The following is a 16,866-nucleotide window of genomic DNA, read 5'->3' as shown; positions in this document are numbered from 1 at the left end:
GTCGCCCTCCGCCCCGACGTGATGACTTTTCCAGCCCTCGCCGCTACCGTCCTGTTCCTGAAAACCGCCCCTTGGCCCCCGCCCGCCAAGCCTACCAACGACCCCCAAACCCCAGGAAGTGCGACGCCTGGAGGACTGCAAACAACCGGCCATTATGCTTCCACTGCGGTGAGGCCGGCCACATTCTGCGCCACTGCCCGTACCGACGAATCGGTCTCCGCGGATTTGCAGTCGACGCTCCACGACCACGCCCAGGTGAACGACCACAAGAAATTGACAACTACCTGCGTAGCGGTGAGATTGCGCCACCAAGCCGTCGATTCAGGTCTCCATCGCCGTACAGGGCCCGCTTTGCGTCGCCAGGACGTAACTATGACGGTAGTGTGCGCGGAAGGTCCCCAAGCCCCCGTAGGGAAAACTAAAGGCAGCAACCTTTGGAGGTGAGGTTGCTCAACGGCGAAAAGACGAAGATCCTCCGCCGTCGACGACCACTAACGACGACACAACCATTTCATCGCCGCTCCACACGACGACATCGACGACAACACGACCAGAGTGCAAGCAGACACCGCCGCCCAGCGAAGTAACAACGGTATGCCCCGGCCATGACCTGAAGAAACGACGGAGCCGAGATCGGACACTAAGGCCCACGTGCAATGCGAGGACGCGAACAAGTGAACTTGAAGTTGATGTCGACGGTCGCAGAGTCACTGCCCTAGTAGACACCGGAGCTGACTATTCAGTCATTAGTGGACCGTTAGCCTCTTAGCTCAGAAAAGTTACCACCGCTTGGGATGGCCTGCTGATTCGCACCGCAGGTGGCAACTTGATAACTCCATCGGGACGGTGTACTGCAAGAATAACTGTAAATGGGCGTACTTACCCTACCAGCTTTGTGGTCTTGCAGCAGTGCTCCCGCGACGTGATTTTAGGCATGGACTTCCTAAATGAAAATAGGGCTATCATCGACCTCCGATCCAAGCTCATCAAGCTCTCTGCAGACAAAGCCATACCTGCTACGACTACTTCGACGCAACACGTCGCTCTAAACGTCCTCGACGGAGAATTGACCGTGCCGCCCCGATCAAGCGTCGCCGTCAGCGTAGGTAGCACAGACATTGAAACCACTGAAGGCATCGTCGAAGGAAATATCCAATTGCTCTTGGAACGAGGTATCGGCATCGCAAGAGGCATCGCGACATTCCGGAGAGGACAAGCTCAGGTGCTGGTAACAAACTTCACTGAAGAATACCGGCATCTAAACAAGGGCACGACCATCGCTTTTCTCGACGAATTAGCGGACCTCAAAGACGTATTCGCCCTCCACGACCAACCACTGGAAGACGCACCGGACCAATTCCGTCAGCCCACAGTTGACATCAACCCAGTATTGACCCACAGCAGGAAAAACCAGATTCGCAGTCTTCTTCGAAACTACAGGGAGTGCTTCTCGTCATCATCGAAGGTACGACAAACACCACTGGCCAAGCACCGCATTATAACGGACGAACACGACCGACCTCTGCACCAAAGCCCTTATCGTGTGTCGCCGCGAGAACGGCAGGCCATTCGCGATCAAGTTGAGGAAATGCTGCGTGATGACGTAATCCAGCCATCGAACAGCCCCTGGGCGGCACCAGTCGTTTTGGTCAAGAAGAAAGACAGCACACTTCGGTTCTGCGTTGATTACCGCCGCTTGAATAGCATAACGAAAAAGGATGTCTACCCACTTCCCCGCATCGACGACACTCTCGACCGACTCTGCAATGCAAGGTACTTCTCATCGATGGACCTGAAGAGCGGATATTGGCAAATTGAGGTCGACGAAAGAGATCGCGAGAAGACCGCATTCATCACACCGGACGGCCTTTATGAGTTCAAGGTAATGCCATTTGGCCTCTGCTCCGCACCAGCCACGTTTAGTCCTGGCAGGGTTGAAGTGGCAAATTTGTTTGGTATATTTGGACGACGTTGTTGTCTTCTCGTCAAGCTTTGAAGACCACAAAACGACTACAGACAGTGTTGGAAGCCATCAAGTCATCGGGACTAACGCTAAAAGCAGAGAAGTGTCACTTCGCCTACGAAGAACTCCGGTTCCTAGGTCACATCGTTAGCAAGGACGGTATTCGCCCAGACCCGGAGAAAACAGCTGCAATCGCACAATTCCCACCGCCTACCGACAAGAAAGCTGTGCGCCGATTCCTTGGGCTGTGCGCTTATTATCGACGATTTGTCAGAAACTTTTCGCGGATCGCCGAACCGTTGACGCAGCTTACAAAGGCTGACGTACCTTTTAAATGGGAAGCGCCGCAAGGAGAAGCCTTCGACGAACTTAAGCGCAGCCTGCAATGCCCTCCTGTACTTGGCCACTTTGACGAAAACGCCGAGACCGAAATTCACACCGACGCGAGCAGTGTGGGCCTAGGAGCCGTTCTCGTCCAGAAAAGTGCCGGACAGGAGAACGTAATCGCCTACGCTAGCAGGTCCCTCACAAAAGCCGAAGTCAATTACTCGACGACCGAGAAGGAGTGCCTTGCAATCATCTGGGCCACTTCTAAGTTTCGTCCATACCTATACGGCCGACCATTCAAGGTAGTAAGCGACCATCACGTGCTCTGCTGGCTGGCTAATTTGAAAGATCCTTCCGGCCGCCTTGCCAGATGGAGCCTACGACTTCAAGAATTTGACATGACTGTAGTCTATAAGTCGGGCCGAAAGCATTCCGACGCAGACTGCTTATCCCGCGCTCCCGTCGATGCTCCCCTGAAGGACGATGACGACGACGCCTTTTTGGGTCCGGTAAGCGCCAGCAGTTTCGCAGAACAACAGCGATCAGACCCTGAGCTGAAAGCGCTAGCCGATTACTTGGAAGGAAAGACCGCTTCCCCTCCTGGTGTGTTCCGGCGACATTTATCATCCTTCACGTTAAGCGATGGCCTCCTCGTGAAGAAGAACTTCGCACCCAACAAGACCGCGCAGCTTCTCGTAGTGCCTAAACCCCTTCGGCAAGAAATTCTGCAGGCGTTGCACGATGAGCCCACAGCAGGCCACCTCGGATTTGCGCGCACGTTGCGTCGAATCCAAGAGAAGTATTACTGGCCGCGACTGCCTGCTGACGTTGCCCACTACGTGAAGACGTGTCGTGAGTGCCAACGACGCAAGACGCCACCGATCAGACCAGCAGAACTACTAAACCCGATTCCACCCCCAATCCTGCCCTTTCAGCAAATTGGGATGGATCTCCTCGGCCCCTTTCCATCTTCGTCTATGGGTAACAAGTGGATCATCGTGGCCACTGACTACCTTACCCGTTACGCCGAAGCAAGAGCACTACCGAATGGTACCGCGGCAGAAGTCGCCAAATTTTTTGTCGAACAAATTCTCTTGCGACACGGCGCCCCAGAAGTGCTCATCACGGACAAGGGAACGGCGTTTACGGCAGAGTTGACGCAAGCCATCCTGGAATACAGTCACACAAGCCATCGACGAACAACTGCGTACCATCCCCAGACCAATGGCCTCACGGAGCGCCTGAACAAAACGATCGCGGACATGATCGCTATGTACGTCGACGCTGAACACAAGACCTGGGAAACCATCTTGCCGTACGTGATCTTCGCGTATAACACGGCAGTCCAGGAGACGACCAGAGCGACCCCGTTTAAGCTTGTGTACGGCAGGGAGCCCACGACGACGCTCGACGCAATGCTGCCGCACGTAACCAGCGAAGACAACCTTGACGTCGCCGCCTACCTGCAGCGTGCAGAGGAAGCCCGACGACTCGCACGGCTGCGTATTAAAGATCAACAGCGCACCGACAGTCGACGATACAATTTACGACGACGCCATGCAGAGTACAATCCAGGAGACCAAGTGTGGGTTTGGACACCAATTCGCCGTCGCGGATTAAGTGAAAAGTTGTTGCGTCGATACTTTGGGCCATACAAAATCCTTCGCCGCGTCGGACCACTGGACTATGAAGTCATTCCCGACGGAACGTCAGCATCACAACGGCGACGCGCACGCCCAGAAATTGTCCATGTTGTACGACTGAAGCCATATTACGCGCGTTAAAGAATCTGTGGTGTTTAAACTTTGCAGTGTTTATGTTTAAGTTTCTTTGTTTTGGAACATCGAGGCGATGTTTTTTTAAGGGGGGAGTAATGCCGCGAATTCTTCAAAACAGTATTTGTTGTTTTTTGGCGGCCGCCGGCGCACAGGCTTATCACTCTGATTCTGGACCGCGTATCGGTTCCGTAATCTTTGTTTGTTAATGCTCGATGTCGCGAGTCACACCTTTATCAGTTTTGTTGTAGCACAAGATGCACCGAGATCTGTCTCGAAGGTTCCGGCCACTCGGGTGTCTTTCCACAATGTTCCAGCCCCTGCTGGTAGCTGTTTGCGACGTTATCTAGATTGTTCTGTGCAGCCTTTAAATTGAGCGTTGCCGAGTGTGACGAGCATTCCTTGTCCGACGACCGATGAGCACGTTTGTTTCTATCGCCGCCGCCGAGTTGCTTAGTTCTTTTGCGGGCGCAAGTCAGCCCAAATAAACAGTTTCTTTAGTGCAATCATCGACCCCTTCATTTTTGTCGTCGACCTCGTCACCACTACGTGACAATATAAGCCGACTTCATTTTCTTTTCACTTTCCCTTCATGTTTGTACAAAAATTTTCGGGGTTTGACATTTGTGCATTCTGATACTTCTTCGAAGTCTACTTTTTGGCTGTGGAATACGTGGTAAATTATCGATATCCTTTTTTTTTTTTTTTTTTGTACGAAGTATGGTATAATTGTGTTCATGCCAAGGTTTATGCGGTAATGTGTTTACAACTGCTAGGATTTTTTGTTGTTTACTTATGTTGGCAGTAATATCTGCTCGTTTTTACTTGTGCTCAGCATTTTAATCTATCACTATGTATCCATAATTCTCTAAACAGAAATTAGATACAGCTGGCTATGGGTTTTAGTACTGCGAAGCAATTAAATGTGTGCTTGTTTAATTTACGTTCTAAATTACGAAATTAAATATGAAATTAAAAAAGAACCGCACTCTATCGATTCATGCAGGCCAGACGCAAAAACCTTTCTATAAAACGTTAAAAAGCACCAGGCAGCACAGTAGGACGTTAAGTTACAACTATTACTGCCTAAAAGTTCTGCCTCCAGAGAAGCCTTTCCCTGAGATTAGAGAGAGTCATCTCCGGCTTTCGCCACCAGCAACGTCACTATACTACGACAGAGCCACCTGGCACTTTACGCGTAACTAAAATCAGTACGAAATGGATGTGCGCCTGAAGTCTCCAAATTCTACGCCGAGAATGTTTAGTTGTGACTTGATATTCCCCGAGGCTCTACTCATCGACAGATGATCGGCCAACCGCCGAAATGATGTAAGCAAGCTGTAACAGAGTGTTGAATTTAGAAAATTAAAGACATGGTTTCGACGTTGGTAGGAGTAAATTATGAGACATGGGTTGCCACCTCCTATTCTATGCTGCGTTGCTTACGAAAAAGCAGTATAGGAGATAACTCCGTTGACGTCATTCCAGTTCGCCCGCTGCGTAGAAACAGCCACAACGCTTGACGTCATGCTTCCACGTGTCGCCGATGAAGCGACAGTCGACAGCCTTTTGCTTCCTTTTGGGAAAGAAATCGGCGAGCTCGCCCGACCACGCATCTAAACCAAGAGCGGATTAATTTCCATTAGCGCGATCCATGCCTACGCGATATGAAATACACGCTTGGTGAATCTTTGCAGGCAACAATGTCAATATTCGCCGTCAAGGGGTAAGTGAAATTGTCTTGCGTATTCATGTTGGCCCGCGTATTATAATTACACCCTCAGTAAAATCGCTAATGAAGCCTTTCTTGACGAAGCTATACATACTTGCAGCGATAGATACGTGCTCAGAAATTGCGCATATGGTTCGACTGAAGTCATGCTAAGCGCTAGTGTATGCTGAATTTATTCCTTTTTTTTTTGCCTCTTATGTGGCCTGAATGACACGTTGGCTCTTTTTTTTTATACAAATACTTGGTGGACCTGTTGATAATGAAACATGCGAGTCAAAAGTCGCAAGTTTCGAATGAAATATCCCGTTTTGTATTAGCGTTTTAGTCGCTTCCTCAACTATTCGGGCATCTATGCCCAATTTTATTCTCATCTGCACTGAAGAAGAAGAGGGAACTAAAGCGCTCGTGATGAATAAAGCACGGCGAAGTTAAAACACGAATAACAAGAGGAAAGGCAGCAGAAGTCCCTCACGTTCTAACTTCGCAGTTTCTCATGAATCTAAGCCAAATATCCCAAACGACTGATCTGCTGTAATTAAACCTGCTGCGCGCTTCTCGAGAGAAGTCATCGCAAATGAAGTTTGCCCTATTATGATCCTATCGGGCGCTGCTCTTTAGGCAGGGGCTGATCGGGGGTACCTCCGCAAGAATTAACCCCCCCCCCCTTTTTTTTTTCGATCTTTAATGCATTCGAGCTTTCGTGGACAAAACGTATCGAAATGTGTGCTGCGTGTATTATAGAACACTTCGAAATTTCGAGCCAAAATTGGAAACGTTTTTTAAACGTGCGTTTGAAAAAATAACTGGCACTGCTGCTTTGGAACATAACACATGCGACACCAAACAAAGCAGAACATTTAAGGGGACCGTTATCTTTTAAGTAATTACCATAAACTGTCACTGCTTCAACAGTTTGAAAAAAAAAAAAAAAAAAGAGGCATACTTGTTTAGGTACGACATAAAAATAAGAAAAGAATTGACCGCTTTTTTCGCAGCAACGTTTACTTCGTTAGACGTGCACATTTTTCTCTTTCAATATCTAAAATGAGCTTCAAACAGCGCAAGAAAATAGAAATTTGAATAACTGCGCCTTGTGCTTATATATTCCCAATTTTAAGGTTGTATCAGAACTAGAGAAATTCAAATGTTAATACTAAACCCCTTACCTTATTAGGCCTGTAAAGCCCACACAGTGAAAATTTATGAAAGCTATGAGCTTTCAGTTCTCTCTCAGTACTGGCCGCTATATTGCAAAAAGGAGCAACAAAACTGGTTTTTATATTAAAGAATAACAAGATCTGGCGTAATTAGACTAATTTGGGATCGTCCAAAAGTGTGTGGGTACAGTGTAGGTGCATACTAAATCAGCGAGACAGTTTGTAATAATTTTATCTTTAGCTGATGTAGCTTACCTGGTTGGACGTAGCTTACCTGGTTCTAACAAAAAAAAATTAGCTTTTGGGGCAAGCGATGTCTCAAAAGGCTTCTACAACGCCGGCAGCATGTAATGCCGGCATAAATACCCCGGAATATACGATCTTCATACTTCTGTAAAATATGACATGCTTTTGCAAGCGCAAGCAAAATATGGCCATATATACTCTCTTAATCTGCTTCCACATAAGTTCCGCTATTATAACAGGGACTTTTGTGGAACCAGATTGAGTGTACAATTTGCATCCTTAAGAGAAATTAATGCCTCGAAGCTTAATGTTTTGTTTTTTAATCAGTGCCCTTTCTCATCTTTACATGCATGCACACTGAATTTCTGCTTGTCATGTGGGCGAATTATCTTTCAAACGCTCTTCAGACATGAGCAAATGTTTCTGTGAAGGCCGTGATTCCGTTTTTCCGCTTCTTTGACGTTCGTGGCTTTGCCCGAAGATCCCGAGCGTGTTATCTACAAAGTTCTAACTCTCATTTAGATGGGGTACGCCCGGAGTGGAGGTTAGCTTGGTTCTGATGACAACCTAGTCAGCTTTCTATTTTTCCGCTACTGAGTGCCCCCCCTCCCCTTTCTTCCAACCCTTCCTTATTGTTTTTCTGCTTCCTTATTTTCTGGACAAAATCTATTCCATCAAAGAGCTGCATCAGTTCAAATGAAGAAATGCCCTAACGAAGCCGCAATTTCCTTACACGTGTCTGATTTATATCAGCTAAATTTTTCGTCACCTCTTCTCTGATCGCAGGCTGCTTCACTGCCTGCCTCACGAGTACGTGTCAGTATGCTTGCGCTTATCGCTTGATACAAGTACAGGCTCATGGTGCCGGTAATCGCTCTAAATAGGGAAACGTCAATCTCACAGAGCCTGGATGAGCTTAGCTTTTATTTTTCATTGACACGAATGATATTTTTACCCGCTGTGGTGGCGCAGTGGTTAAGGCACTCCACTGCTGTGCCCAAGGAGACGGGATCGAATCCCGGCCGCGGCGGCCACTTTTCCACGGAGACGAAAAGCATTGCGCCCGTGTGCTATGCGATATCAGAGCACGTTAGAGAATCCCAAGTGGTCGAAATTTGCGGAGCCCTCCACTACGGCGTCTCTCATAGCCTGAGTCACTCTGAGACGTTAAACCCCACAAACCAAACCAGTAAACCAACGAATGATATCTGCGCTGAGAATTGCATCACAAAAAAATTTAAAAGAAAACATAAGACGTCCATGTTTAGACATATTCATCTGCCAGAGCTTGATATCGGTCATTAACTTGAACATATTTCTTTTCGTTCTTGGTCTATGCAGTTCCTTGCCCATGGTCGCATAATTCGGCGCCTGAAACTATTTACGCCGCCGTTCAGTATCTGTCTTCTCTTCTCACCATATTCTCCTTCGCAATTTCGTGATTTCTTGTTTCTCGTAGTTATAAAGTTAGAGCAACAAGTTCTTTCACAAAGCGCAGAAAATAGAATGAGGATTTTTCTCATTGTTTCGACGCCTTCTGTTAGAGTTGCACGCAGTGAAAAACAGAGGCGAGTCTTTCAACGAAGCACGAAAGAAGAGAATCTCAAAAGTGCGAAAACAATTGTTGCAACTTTATTTATGCAAAGGGGTGAGGGCGAGCAAAGCATCGATTGTCACTGTGCGGCGTATAGTTTACAACGCGCAAAAACAGTCCTCGATAAACACAAGTTCGCCCGGAAGCATCGAAAACTCGGTGCTTGAACGGCCCGCGCAGCTAATGAATTGCGTGGGACACCATGCATTAAATCAACGCGCTGTCTCTCTCATGTTTTTTTTTTTCTTTTGGTTCTTTGGATCGTTGAAAGCATTCCATCTGCAGAAAGCATTGTTTCCTCAGCTTTCCGCTGGATTTGGCTCAGCAGTTATCGGGAACAGTCAGAAGAGCAGGAAAAGATGAAGATGAAGCGAACTGGGGAAAGAACAAAAAACGAAGCGCCGTCAAGCCACGTCGCGACTGTCAGTAGAAAAGAGGCACAATAGTACAGAAGAAGAAAAGAGAAAGATTGCGCTGTTTCACTGAAAAAGCAGTGACTGGTGCAAATGCTAATTGACTGCGCGTATGTCGAGCACTCCAGGTTCGAAGCCACTCACACAGGGAAACCTGACAGACTCATTAGGAATGGTAATTCGCGACGGAACGCTAATTATCCAGCCCCTGTCGCGCGCGACTCGAGTCGCGTAGCCTGTCGGCGGCTACCCACCGCCTCTCACCCTCTCTGCCCAGAACCTGGGCGCCTCTCTTAGCTCCTTCCTGCGACTGGGGCGAGCACAATTTTTACGGCAGCCACTCGTAATCCGCATTTCTTTCGGCTGGACTTCTAATCGTCTTATCTGCACTCGTTCGCTCGGGAAACGCGCGACCCTGCTACGGCTTCACTGGGCTATTTATTTGTCCCCATTTCATACGGTCGGGCGCGCCCGTGTCGTACATATGCCCTAGCAGGAATAAAAGAGGAACCGTCGAGGCAGAGGGAGAGTCTGGCTTATATCCACCTTTCAAAAAGCCAGTGTCAACCGACTCTTGTTTCATGTAAATGCCAACTGGAGGGGAGCCTTTTTCATTCCTTGAATGCAAGCATATTGTGCCGGCGGAACGATAATTTTGTGCACTGCACTGGGTTAGTATTAGCGCGTTATTTTCGGTGCACTCTGTTCAGCTCTCGGGACCATTTCGAAAGTTATTTAACGCCCAGATCGGTATGGCATCCGCGTCTGATACAAGCATTCATAGTGGCCTGCGCTTTTTATTTTTACTGCTCGTAAATTATGTCACGATGTTGATACGGAAGTCTTTCAGAGAGATATTTTCAGACGCAGCGAAACAATTTAAAAAAAAGAAGCATTAAGCCAGGAAGAAGAAAGACTTTACATATGCTCTTGGCTGCGTCTTCATGCACTAACTGGCTTTTAAAAAATATTTGCAAATTCCTGAAGTTTGCAAAGAAATAAAACACAAGCATATTTGCTGCGAAAATGTTGAAAGAATGCAAGCCGGGCTTAGATGTGACGTCTGGAACTTTTATAACACACGTATGCATGCTCAAATGTCCTCTTTTGAAAGTTTAGTAATTTTTTTTTCTTCGAGACGTTTGCCATAAGGCATAAGTTGAGAAAGGGGGTATGGAATGCAGGAGATAGAATGAGTTAAAAGGAGGAGTGAATTCCAGTTTCACTGAGGTAGTCGCAGAGGTTGGCGGTGTACTGGTTGCCCATTGTCCACAATTCTCATACTCGCATTCGCGGTTCCACCGCAGGCCCACCTTCATGAGCAGCCGTTTTCTAACCAGAGCCGTTGCTGGAAACGTCCGCAACAAGTGACGCACATCACAAATCTCAGGTGCAGCGTCAAATTGAGGGCACCTGTCAGTCACTGGCAGATCTATATTTCACGCCACAGATGACGTACAGAGGGGGTCAGAGCCGCCCCTGCCCGAATCCGGCCCAGAGATACCTCCTCCTGCCGAGTAAGACTACAGTAAACAATGTCTACAATACTACTACAATACACAAGACTACAGTAAACAATGTCTACAGTAAACCAGCGGCGCACTAAGTTGTCGCGCTTGAGTCATCACTAACGCATTATATGCTAGTGGACTTGTATATGACCACCGCAGGAAATCCTTACGTCTCATAATGTTTCTTTTTTTTTTTTTTACATCTAGCGCGAGAAATGTCGTACGCTTTGGTAAAGACAATTTGCCACTACCACAACATTCACTGTATATTCCACTGAGCAATCACCAAACGATCGAAGAAGGAGGCACCCCGTATTTTAATAGCCAATATCAAGATCGATTGTATTGAAAACAACCATTTGTCATCCACTTACGTTTGCCCGTGTAATAACCGATGCTGTTCAATTTCTCAAGACGGTTCGTGGCGTTCGACTTGAAGAGCGACCTGAGAAGATAGTGCACGGCTTGCTTGAATATCATACGTGGCTTTGATGACAAGAAGAAGGGCCCACGTACCTTACCTTCCTGGAGGAATGTTATTCGGTGAATACATTATAAACTGAGCTCGGTAGCGTGGGCCTAATTTACAGCGAGCATAATCTTTCACGGTGCGTTTCAACGCTTAAAAGCTCCAGGTGGTCGAAATTTCCGGAGTCCTCCACTACGGCGTCTCTCATAGCCTGAGTCGCTTTGGGACATTAAACCCCACAAACCAAACCAACGTTAATAAGCTTATGGTCAGCATACCTATTGCCCTTTGCGCCCCTTTGTATGCTGTCTTCATTGCAAAAGCAAAGCGATCAGAGGTGCCCATTATCACCTTTGACGGTAAATTTTCTCGAACCACACTCCTAAATGAATACGTTTCTAGGGCCACTCTTTCACCTTTCGCCAACCAAATAATTCTCAATGCTTACAATCCCCTACCTCCCATGAGATGATAAATTTATCTTTGAGATCCTTTGCAGAACAATTTCCCAATCAAATACTTTATACCACTGCTCACATTGAACGTGGCATGGTGATGTGTTCGGAAAGTTTTCACTCGAATACCTTGGTTACAATTATTTCATAGCCACGAAAAATAGACGAAAAAGGCTATACTGGATACTTGAGGTGAATGGCTACAGAAAATTAAAAGCGCTAAGACAGGCACAGGTAATGTCTGTAGAGTTGACTTCTGAGAAACTACCAGAATGTCTGACATGCTGTGCATGAGACTGAAGTGCTACGCATTTCCGAAAAAGCGATAATAAATTGCACTGTTATACTTTCCCGCTTTGCTTATGCGTTATACTTGATTGTATGTGAGCTTTAAAATTGCTTTAATTTATGTTTTTTTTTTTTGATACAACATTAACAGTGTACAAGCCAAAAGTTCTCTGACAGGATTCAAGCTTTGGCAAGCTGTTTTGAGCTGCTACGGTGAGAGAATAGGTTGAAGGATTCTTCTTTTTAGCAGTAATTTTAAAACAGGTAAGAAGACATTAACGGCATTGTATAGCAGACTTTGGAGACTTAAGACACTAGCAAAAACACTAGCTTCACAGAAAAAGATAAGGAAACGGGCTAATGACAACGCTGTTTAATAAAGCACTGGTTGCCCAATGTGATCCTGCACGAGCGCTAGCAGTATTATATTGGCTAATGTTTCAAACCTAGATGCCCGTATTTTATCCGCCCGAAGGGGTGGAATAGCTGCGTAGGAACCAACGACCGCACTACTTCACCACACGCAACGAGTCCTGACGCTGCGGTCGACTCACTGTCAGAAAGTTTCGTTTTCCAGAGATTGAGCGCATGACTCTCCCTGATCTGCCGGCGCGTCGCGGGTGCTTTCCAGTGCGCGTAAAGAAGCGGCTAAAACAAAGTCACCAGCTACTCGGCAGTGTGAAAGAGGCGAGGAAAAAATATTGAGAGCGAAAGGGGAGAGAAGAGTAGCCAGGAATGGCTAAAGCGTGGGAGCTCTTGTACACTTGGCCGAGATTTATGACTAGCAATACCGATTTTCCTTCCGCAAGCAGGACACTGCGGGAAGGGCAGGAAGAGTGGCGAATTGAAACATATTGGCCATGCGGTGGACCATTCATAGGTTGCCGCGCGGAAGAAAAAAAAAAAAAGAGAAAATGAGCGCCCAATGAAAGGCTGGTCTCGGGAATGGAAATTGAAAGACGACAGTCATTCCCTCGTACATCCGTATGTGTTTCACTTTCCGGCATCGGGGACGTACTCGGGGCTTTCAAGGGGTGATTTGTTGTTGAGTGCAATCGCCCACTCCGGATTGCGCGTGTCCGATAGTTTTTTTGTTTTGTTTTTTTTTTCTCTCTCAGAAGGCGTTAAATTTATTTTTGCTCACTGTGCGGCTTCCGAGGGAAACTTATAAATTTATTGGCGGGTAAAACGTTTCCATTTTGCTTAAGAACTGCTGCGTCATTGCTACGGTCGCCGAAATTAGTTTCCTTCTGGTGGTCTTCTCAAGCGCCAAAGATATCACCGATACATCACGCCAAGCTCGTAGGAGGTTTCTGCATATGATCTTAGTTTGGTGTATGAAAAATGTAGGAAATTTCTGAAGCCAAGTTACTTTCCCGGGCACCGCCGAACGTGAGAGAACGTTTCCTCGTAATAGTAAGCAGTGCAGTGTGCACGATGCCTATCTGCTCGCAAACGTGGCAGAAAAGCTTATCGCCTCTTCCCGTGTAACAAGACAAACTGCTTTCCGTTCAGGCTGCAAAAAAAAAAAAAAAAAAAAAAAAAACCCTCTCACTTAACGTTTTATGTTCCCGCTTTTTACGGGAAGCGTGTACACAGCTCATTCGATCAAAAAGCCGTCGGCATCGTAGTAGTTGTTGGCACCAGCGTGTCGAAATATTCGTGCGGAAAAATCCTGATTGTCAACAGGGTTATGACGTCATAACAACATGACCTCGTGTTAGAATTTCACACACTTCACATTCAAAATAATGCTGTACAATATATCTAATAACCAAATCTGTCGCTATTGGAGTTCGAACACCGGTCATCTTCGTGCCAGACGGGCCCGCAACGCATAGGCGACGAAACGTCGTAGGTGCCAAGCGTGTTAGAGGGGCACCTAATGAACGCGTTGTGGTACGTAATTATAACAGTAGTAATAAGTAGTAGTAATAACTTTTAAATCGAAATTATTTAAACAAAAAAAAAACTGTAAAACATTCGCGCAATGAAAAGACCATTTTAAAGGCGCTTCGCGTCTACTTTTAAGGCGAAGTTTAAGCGTCCCTCTATTTTTTTTTTTGCTTTGTGTAAATAGATTTCTACAAAAACCAGGGTTGCATAATGCAGGCTGAGAAATAACTGGTTAACCGTTTCAAAACAAGCTAAGCTGAGGTTTTTTACAAGCAAGAACCTCGGACAAGCGGGAGCTATAGATGAACACTTTATTCCAAGGGCCATATAGACCCCTTCTGCCATGGGCCGCCACGAATGGCACTGGCTTCAGGAAATGTACTTGGGCCAGGTATGAGTGTTTTAAACTTTGAGCGATTATTTTTAATAGCCCGATTAAACCAGTTAGGGAATACCCTCAGTTTCCCCGCATATAGTCGATCACCGTGTCCTTCGTTTCACGGACATCTATATCACGTCCGTTTTCAGGCCTTAGTTTTATTCACCTAAAGAACTCGGCTTATGACGTGACGAATACCGACCCAGAGTAAGAGTAGTATCATCCTTGATTTTGGGCTTAAAATTCGCCATGACGATCACTGAAGCAAGCTATGACAGAACAGTGGAGGTTGGTACTGCAACTGCCCATGGAAGCTAGGTTGAATAGGTTTTCCTAACATTAAACACCCATTATTTTGTTGCCGTTTTTAAAAAGGTTTGCGAAACATATGCTGGGTTATCAGTTCAGCAATAACTAAAAATTTACAAGCATTCTGCTTCTTCACACTAAGCAACAAGACCTATGTAACGCTTGTGCATCTTAAACAAATATATTAATAGTTAGCAAAATTGATAATTTTAGAATAAATATGGTATCATCAAGCTTAATGCCTCGCCCCTTCCCCCTTTTTCCAGTTATTTCCCTCAACAACATACTTCTTCTAAAACCAGGATCGATGAAACAATAAGTGAGAGCTTAGCTCCCTGCTTCCAATCATAAATTGCTCGAAATAAAAAAGGAAACGCGTGTGTTCGACATCAACACCAGTGACTTCGCCCAGCTGAACCAAAATGAACAAGGACGGACAACATAATAGACAAACAGGAACAACACGCAATAAAATCTACTCTGCAAGCATCAGTAATAGGCAAAGGGAATGATAGGCAAGTGACTCGAAGCAGGTCCGTACTCGTCGCCTTGACTTAGTCGGGCTTTGGTGTCGGGCTCTTGATTCGAGGTTTGCGCGATAAAATCCAAGCCGTAGCCGCGGTATATTTAGGACGGCAGAATTAAAACATGACAAGACTGTACACGATGTCAGCATACTTTGAATAACCCCATATGGGTCAATTTATTCGGGAGCTCTTCGCCCCACTCACAATAACTTGTAGATGTCTTGAATTATTATATATGTCATATATATTTTCTGCTAGAAAAGTCACCTAAAATACGCTGTTTAAAACTGCAAGGAGTCGTAGACAAAACATCTTGAAGCTGTTTTGAAGCATAAGGAAGGATTTTTGCGTTTTCGGCTGCACAGAACGTTTACCAGCAGGCTAAAGCAAGTTGTTTCCAAGACATACTGCCTCAGATATCTAGATGGCTTCTTAACTAGGCATTTTACAACTTACGCTGCATGACAGCTAGGCAACTGCAGCGCAACATATACGCCTAACAGATGATACCACCAGCAATATGACAACAAAAAGATCAATATACGTTTGCTTTGTCTTATAGGGCTTGATGTCCCGAAGTGAGTAAGGTTGTGAGGGACGCCGCAGTGGAGAGCTTCGGCTAATTTTGCCCGCCTGCAGTTCATTAAGATGCGCTGACATCGCGCAGTAAAAGGGCGTCTTCCATGCCGCCATAGAAAAGTGGTCACTGCGGACAGGATCGAACCCACGCCATCTGGATCAGTAGTCGATCGCGCTAACCACTGAGCCACCGCGGTGGTGCTCATTTCACATCTCGTCAACACGCACACGCGTGTTTAACTACATAAGGCAAGTATATCTTATTGTCCTGAACATACTATTCCTACGGCCGTGCCAAATGTGAGACAACAAAGTACCTGCCCAATGAGCACACTTCAGACTACTGGTCCGGTACAGACGTCAGATCTCTATTGGCCTGAAAAACTTGCTAAGTAAGCGCTTACAATGTGTCTTAGCAAGACGTGCAAGACATGTTTAGTCACCTCAAAACGCCTCGTAGCCATCGTTTCGCAATGTGCCCACTTCTCGAGCTAGAACAGATTTTGAAATACTTTTTTGTAGATATATCAGGCACAAATTCTAGATGTTTCCAAAGGGTTTGCATCACTGTCTATAACAGGAACATATATGACTGAGTCCGAGCAATTTAACTTAAGGCTGTCCCCAAAATTACTGCCTGGACGATTTCTGAGACACAAAAAATATTCTGAGGGTGGTTGTGATACTCCATAATGCGAAATTTCAACACCACTATTTGAGCATTTTTTCGCGATATACCGAGCTAACGAATTTTAGATATTGTTGTATGTATGTATCAATGTATGTATGTATGTATGTATGTATGTATGTATGTATGTATGTATGTATGTATGTATGTATGTATGTATGTATGTATGTATGTATGTATGTATGTATGTATGTATGCATGTATGCATGTATGTATGTATGTATGTATGTATGTATGTATGTATGTATGTATGTATGTATGTATGTATGTATGTATGTATGTATGTATGTATGTATGTATGTATGTATGTACAGTAATCACGGATTGAAATAGGACACTCGGAGCGCGTGGCCGTCGCTGCATGCAGCGCCGCCCGTGGATGCTCATGGAACCAAGGTGCTGCATTGTGGTATAGTGCGAGGGGGAGAACATCTAAAAAGCAGAACTGCTCCTTCCGGTCGCCAATAAGCCGGCCTGTTGTTTACCACACTGCCTGCGTGGCGCTGCAAGGCTTGCGCGCCTTCGCGGCCTTCGTGTGCCGAGCGAAATGGTTCGGCG

The 16,866-nt window shown here is 46.1% G+C and overlaps 1 long non-coding RNA gene across 1 annotated transcript in view; it reads right to left on the bottom strand.

Annotated features, from left to right (window-relative positions):
- LOC146203291 (uncharacterized) overlaps window positions 1-16,646 on the bottom strand; it is a 431,396-nt gene extending 414,750 nt beyond the window's left edge. The window contains exon 1 of the long non-coding RNA XR_014703836.1: window positions 16,630-16,646. This is a non-coding gene — a long non-coding RNA (uncharacterized LOC146203291). The remainder of the gene's footprint in view (window positions 1-16,629) is intronic.
- Between the last annotated feature and the right edge of the window lie 220 nt (window positions 16,647-16,866).

The sequence above is a fragment of the Amblyomma maculatum genome, chromosome 1, assembly GCF_055883805.1.
Source record: "Amblyomma maculatum isolate TAMU_Amacu chromosome 1, ASM5588380v1, whole genome shotgun sequence".
In the NCBI taxonomy this organism is placed as follows: domain Eukaryota; kingdom Metazoa; phylum Arthropoda; class Arachnida; order Ixodida; family Ixodidae; genus Amblyomma; species Amblyomma maculatum.
Note: the sequence above shows the minus strand (reverse complement) of the source record. Positions and strands in the feature narration are given on the sequence as shown.